Here is a 7,433-nt window from a genome sequence, read left to right on the forward strand (position 1 = left end):
AAAACAAAAGAAAATGCTTAATCTAGATTATCACCTTACTTAATCATTGTTAATATAAAAAATGATTCCACACAAACTTACCGGCAAGTGTCCCGGGTCGGATCAAGTAGTAAAACTCACAAAAGTGAGGTCGATCCACAAGGATTGATGGATCAAGAAATTTTATTTAGGTGATGAATTTAGTTAAGCATACAGTTGATGATTTGAGTGGAAATTGGTTGACAGAAGGTAAATTGAAAGTAAACTAAAGTGCAGAATGAAAATTGACAGAAAAGTAAATTGCAGGAAGCTTAAATGGCTGAAACTTAAAGTGCAAGAGATTAAAATAGCTGAAACTTAAATTGCAAGAAAGGTAAATAACTGGAACTTAAAGTGCAAGAAATTTAAATTGCAGAATCTAAATAGCCAGGAAACTTAAATTGCATGAATTATAAGGGGAACTAGGTGCTGGGAATTAAAATAGAACTGGCAAATGCAGATCGCAGTAAATAAGAGAACTCTAGGGTGAAGAAATTCAAAGAAAGTGATTCATCAATGATTGGAGATATTGTAATCCTTCCTGAATCAAATTGGTTTCAACTCCTTTCTCAATCATATGGTAAATCTATGGTGGATTGAAATTGATTGGATCCCAATTCCTTGGCAATCCAATCTCTCTAATCATAATCAATCTTGCCAATTCCTTGATCCAATTGTCATGAGAAGAGGCTAAGTGCAAATCTCTCATCCATAAGCCACACTAACTCTCAAGTTCTCAATTCCTCCCGAATGGTGTTGATCAAGAGAGTAGTGAAGGATAGAGCTCTAATTCTAATGTAAGTCATTCCCCTTCCGAGGCTTACACAAGCATTCAATTGAATTCAACCTCCTTCCGGAGTGAGGAATTATAAATCAAAACAGAAGATATCCAATAGTTACAAAAATGAATTGAGAAGAAGAAAAATTTCATGATTCATTGGAATTAGAATAGAGCTCCTCCCTCTAATGAATTTAGGGTTTAGTTCATCATAGCTCAAGTAAAACCAAAACAAAAAAGAAATTGCAGCAAAAGAATACAGAAAGAAGAATAAGCTCAGTTCTAAAATTCTACAGAGTTCCTAAAAGAAGAGCTAAAAGGAAAATAAAAAAGGATGATCAAAGTGAAAGGAAAAGAAGGTCTAATGAAATCAAATTCTCTCCTATTTATACACTTTCTAATTCAGTCATCAAGTACTTGGAGTGGGCTTTTTGTCCTCTGTTGCAGTGGGTCAGGATGCAGCTTCCAGGAGAATGGAGCCTTTTCAAATTGAGCGCAGTGTTCACCCACGCGTATGCGTCTCCTGCGCATGCACGTCCTTGCTCGCTGAATGCATCATTACGCGTATGCATGCTTCGCGCCCATGCGTCCTTGATAGCGTTTGTTTAATGAGCGCTACGTTCGCGCCATGAATGCTCCCCACACGTGCGCATCCCTTGGGCGTGTGCGTGGATGGCAAAATGTTGATTCAAAGCTTCCGCGCTACTCACGCATGTGCGTGCTTCATCCCAGATGCTCCGTCGACGCGTGCGCGTCATGTATGCGTGCACGTCGGTTGCAAAACTTTCAATCCCAAATTCGTGATTGCCCAAAAATGCTCATTAAGCCAACGTAGCGCTCTCTATAAAAATGAGCACCAATCATATCTACGATTACGCATCATGCACGCGTACGCGTGGATCTTCAAAAATCATTGCCTGACGCGTAAGTGTCCTCTACGCTTGCGCGTCGCTAGAGAGCGTGGCGTTCTTTACTTGAACGTAGTGTTACTCTGCACTGCCCTTCTTTCTCTCCATTTTTTCACCTGAAATCAACCAAACATGCAATCAAAGTCTAACCAAAATCAAAAGGTTTTGCATCATTCATAATAATCACCTAATTCTTGCATAAATCTCATGATTTTATATAAAATTAATGATATTTGAATGAATCAAGGTAAACATGAAATTCCACTCCAATCACTTACTTATTGTGTAAGAAAGTGCATGAAACCTAATAAAAATAAGTAAAAATGCTAGTAAAACTAGCCTAAGATGACTTGTCATCATGAGAAAACTGATGAGCGGATATTTTATACGCTTTTTGGGGGTGTTTTCACAGAGTTTTTAGTAGGATCTAGCTACTTTTTAGTACATTTTTATTAGTTTTTATGCAAAATTCACATTTCTGGACTTTACTATGAGTTTGTGTGTTTTTCTGTGATCTCAGGTATTTTTTGGCTAAAATTGAGGGACCTGAGCAAAAATCTGATTTAGAGGCTGAAAAAGGATTGCAGATACTGTTGGATTCTGATCTCCTTGCACTTGAAATGGAATTTTTGGAGATACAGATATCCAAATGGTGCGATCTCAAATGCGTTGGAAAGTAGACATCCAGGGCTTTCCAGCAATATATAATAGTCCATACTTTGCCCAATTTTAGTCGACACAAACTGGCGTTCAACGCCAGCTTTCTACCCTATTCTGGCGTTAAATGCCAAAAACAAGTTACAAACAAGAGTTAAACGCCAAAAACAGGTTATAAACTGGTGTTTAACTCCAAGAATAGCCTATGCACGTGAAAGTTTCAATGCTCAACCCCAGCACACACCAAGTGGGCCCTAGAAGTGGATTTCTGCACTATCTATCTTAGTTTACTCATTTTCTATAAACCTAGGTTACTAGTTGAGTATAAAAACTACTTTTAGAGATTTATTTTGTACGTCATGACATTTTACATCTGAATTTGTATCTTTGACGGCATGAGTCTCTAAACCCCATGGTTGGGGGTGAGGAGCTCTGCTGTGTCTCGATGAATTAATGCAATTATTTCTATTTTCTATTCAATCACGCTTGTTTTTATTCTAAGATGTTCATTCGCACTTCAACATGATGAATGTGATGATCTGTCACACTCATCAGCATTCTCAACCTTTGAACGCGTGCCTGACAACCACTTCTGTTCTACCTTAGATTGAATAGATGTCTCTTGGGTTCCTGGCTCACGAGTTTGACTGCCTCTCCTGAGAACAGAGCATTCATATCCGTGAGATCAGAGTCTTTGTGGTATAAGCTAGAATCAATTGGAAGCATTCCTGAGATCCGGAAAGTCTAAACCTTGTCTGTGGTATTTCGAGTAGGATCCGGGAAGGGATGACTGTGACGAGCTTCAAACTCATGAATGCTGGGCGTGGTGACAGACGCAAAAGGATCAATGGATCCTATTCCAACATTAGTGAGAACCAACAGATGATTAGCCATGTACATGGACCCTTTTCACTGAGATGATGGCTGGTAGCCATTGACAACGGTGATCCACTAACATATAGCTTGCCATGAAGGAGACCTGCGTGCGTGAAGAAGAAGACAAAAGGAAAGTAGAAATTCAAGGGACAGAGCATCTCCAAAACTCCAAACCATTCTCCATTACTGCGTAACAACTATTCATTTCATGCTCTTTCACTTTTTACAATTAAAACTAAGAACCACTATTGATATCCTGACTAAGAATAATAAGATAACCATAGTTTGCTTCAAGCCGGCAATCTCCGTGGGATCGACCCTTACTCACGTAAGGTATTACGTTGACGACCCAGTGCACTTGCTGGTTAGTTGTGCAGAATTACATAGTGTCAGTGTAATTTTCATGCACCAAGTTTTTGGCGCCGTTGCCGAGGATTGTTCGAGTTTGAACAACTGACGGTTTACTTTGTTACTTAGATTAGGAAAAATTTGTCTTTTTGGTTTAGAGTCTTTTACTTTCTTTTCAAAAAAAATTTCTTCAAAAATATTATTTTTCTCTATTAATTGTTAGTTTCTCATTGAGTCTAGTTGCATGTTTTAAGTTTGGTGTCCTTTGTGTTTTTGTCTTCTAAAAAAATAGTTTTTATCTGTTCAATCCTTGCATTTATTGAATGTGTCTATTTTCTTGGAAATAGTTGCCCCTTTGAGTCTTCCTTTCTAAAATCCTTTTAAAAATAATTTTTCCTTGATTAAATCTTGTGCCAAATCTCAAGTTTGGTGTTCTCTTGTTAATTTCTCTTTAGCTTTCGAAAATTTTATTTTGGTTTTCTAAAAATTTTAAGTTTGGTGTTCTTTCTTTTGTTCTTATTGTTCTTGTGAGTCTTCAAAGTGTTCTTGAGTCTTCTTTGTGTTTTGATCTTAAAATTTTTAAGTTTGGTGTGCCTTAGTGTTTTCGCTCCAAAATTTTTGAAAACAAGGAACATTGGATCTAAAAATTTTAAGTCTTGTGTCTTTTGTGTGTTTTTCTCTTTCATAATAAAATTCAAAAATAAAAAATATCTTCTCCTTCAATTGCTCATAATTTTCGAATCCCTTGGGTTGACTTGGTCAAAATTTTTCAAATCATATCCTTTTAAGGTTTTTAAAATCATATCTTTTTCAAAAACATCCTAACCACTTTCTCTCTCCTCATTTTTTCGAAAATCCTCATAAAATATTTTTAAATCTTTTTTTTATTTATTTTAGTTTTTTTATTTATTTTATTTTATTATTTCGGAAAAATTTTAAATAAATAAAATAAAATAAATAAAATAAATCCACATCATCTCCCTTTCTCCATCATGGACCTAAGTGGAAATGAACAGTCCAGAAGGACTCTGGGGTCATATGCTAACCCCACTACTGCTTCATATGGGAGTAGTATCTGTATACCCTCCATCGGAGTCAGTAGTTTTGAGTTGAATCCTCAGCTCATTATCATGGTGCAGCAAAATTGCCAGTATTCCAGTCTTCCACAAGAAGAACCTACTGAGTTTCTGGCACAGTTCATACAAGTGGCTGACACATTACATGATAAGAAAATAGATCAGGATGTCTACAGATTATTACTATTTCCATTTGCTATAAAAGACCAAGCTAACAGGTGGTTAAATTACCAACCTAAAGCTAGCATAAGAACATGGAAACTATTGTCAGACAAATTCCTGAATCAATATTTCCCTCCTAAGAGGATGACACAGCTAAGGCTGGACATCCAAAGCTTTAAACAAGAGGATAATGAATCCTTTTACAACGCCTGAGAGAGGTACAAAGTGATGCTAAGGAAATGCCCCTCTGAAATATTTTCAGAATGGGTGCAGTTAGACATCTTCTACTACGGGCTTACAGCAAAAGCTCAAATATCTCTAGACCATTCAGCTGGTGGATCTATACACATGAGAAAAAATTTGAAGAAGCTCAAGAGCTCATTGATACAGTTGCTAGAAATCAGCATCTGTACTTAAGTAGCGAGTCCTCCATAAAAGAAGAGGCTAAGGCAGTGTCCATTGAACTTAGTCCTCTAGAACAAGTTACTGAAATCAATCAGCATTTATGTTATCTGACAGAACAGTTGACAGAATTTAAAGAGATGTTACAAGACACTAAGAATTCTAATAGGAACATGGAAGCACAACTTGACCAGACAAGACAGCAGTTATCAAAATAGATAATAAAAGAGTGCCAAGCAGTTCAATTAAGGAGTGGAAAAACATTGAATACCTCAACTCAAAGCAGCAGAAAGCCAAGAAAAGAACAAATAATAGAGGATGAGCAGAATGCTACCCAAAATCCCTCTGAGGACAGTAAGAGCCCACAGAGGAATGATTTTGGCGTTCAAACACTAGAAAGGGGTGAAAAACTGGCGTTAAACGCCCAATGAACACCTAGTTCTGGAGTTCAAATGTCAGAAAAGGGAGAAAATTGGCGTTAAACACCCAACCCATGTTCAGTTCTGGTGTACAAATGCCAGAAAAGGGAGGGAATCTGGCATTAAACACCAATCCAGCCCTCAATCATGGCGTTTAAATGCCTATGAGGGGTCAGACACTTGCAAGTGCTGATAATAACTCGCTCAAGAAGGCTTCTCAACCTACCTCTGTAGGAAATAAACCTGCAGCAACCAAGGCTGAAGAATACAAAGCCAAAATACCTTATCCTCAGAAACTCCGCCAAGCGGAACAGGATAATCAATTTGCCCGCTTTGCAGACTATCTCAGGACTCTTGAAATCAAGATTTCATTTGCAGAAGCACTTGAGCAAATACCCTCTTATGCTAAGTTTATGAAAGAGATCTTAAGTCATAAGAAGGATTGGAGAGAAACTGAAAAAGTTCTTCTCACTAAAGAATGCAGTGCAATCATTTTAAAGAGCTCACCAGAGAAGCTTAAGGATCTTGGAAGCTTTATGATACCATGCATATTAGAGGGTACCTGCACCAAGACAGCTCTATGTGATCTTGGGGCATGTATCAACCTAATCTCTGCATCCACTATTAGAAAGCTTGGCTTGACTAAAGAGGTCAAACCAACCAGGATATGTCTTCAGGCGTGATTGAAGACATGATTGTCACAGTTGGGCCATTCGCCTTTTCCACTGACTTTGTAGTGCTGAAAATGGAGGAGCACAAGAGTGCAACTCTCATTCTAGGAAGACCTTTCCTAGCAACTGGATGAACCCTCATTGACGTCCAAAAAGCGGAAGTAACCCTGAGAGTCAATGAGGATGAGTTTAGGTAACACCCAGACACATCAAAAGACTGCATGTGTGTTGATATTGTTGACTCCCTGGTATAGGAGATTAGTATGGCTGAGAGTCTCGAATCAAAGTAAGAGGATATCTTTAAAGATGTTCAGCCTGATCTGGAGGAACCAAAGAAAATAAAATAACCTCTGAAAATTCCTCAGGAAGAGGAGAAACCTCCTAAACTCGAGCTCAAACTACTACCACCATCCCTAAAATATGCTTTTCTGGGAGAAGGTGAAATTTTTTCTGTAATCATAAGCTCTGCCTTAGAGCCACAGGAAGAGAAATCACTAATTCAGGTGCTAAAGACACACAAGACAGCTCTTGGGTGGTCTGATGAGCGGATAATTTGTACGCTTTTTGGTATTGTTTTTAGTATGTTTTTGGTATGATCTAGTTAGTTTTTATTATATTTTTATTAGTTTTTAGTTAAAATTCACTTTTCTAGACTTTACTATGAGTTTGTGTGTTTTTCTGTGATTTCAGGTATTTTCTGGCTGAAATTGAGGGACCTGAGCAAAAATCTGATTCAGAGACTAAAAAGGACTGCAGATGCTGTTGGATTCTGACCTCCCTGCACTCAAAGTGGATTTTCTGGAGCTATAGAAGCCCACTTGGCGCGCTCTCAACGGCGTTGGAAAGTAGACATCCTGGGCTTTCCAGCAATATATGATAGTCCATACTTTGCCCAAGATTTGATGGCCCAAACCGGCGTTCAAAGTCACCTTCAGAATTCCCAGTGTTAAACGCCGGAACTGGCACAAGAATGGGAGTTAAACGCCCAAACTGGCACCAAAGCTGGCGTTTAACTCCAAGAGAAGTCTCTACAAGAAAATGCTTCAATGCTCAGCCCAAGCACACACCAAGTGAGCCCGGAAGTGGATTTTTATGTCATTTACTCATCTCTGTAAACC

Source organism: Arachis duranensis, chromosome 6, assembly GCF_000817695.3.
Source record: "Arachis duranensis cultivar V14167 chromosome 6, aradu.V14167.gnm2.J7QH, whole genome shotgun sequence".
NCBI classification, from domain to species: domain Eukaryota; kingdom Viridiplantae; phylum Streptophyta; class Magnoliopsida; order Fabales; family Fabaceae; genus Arachis; species Arachis duranensis.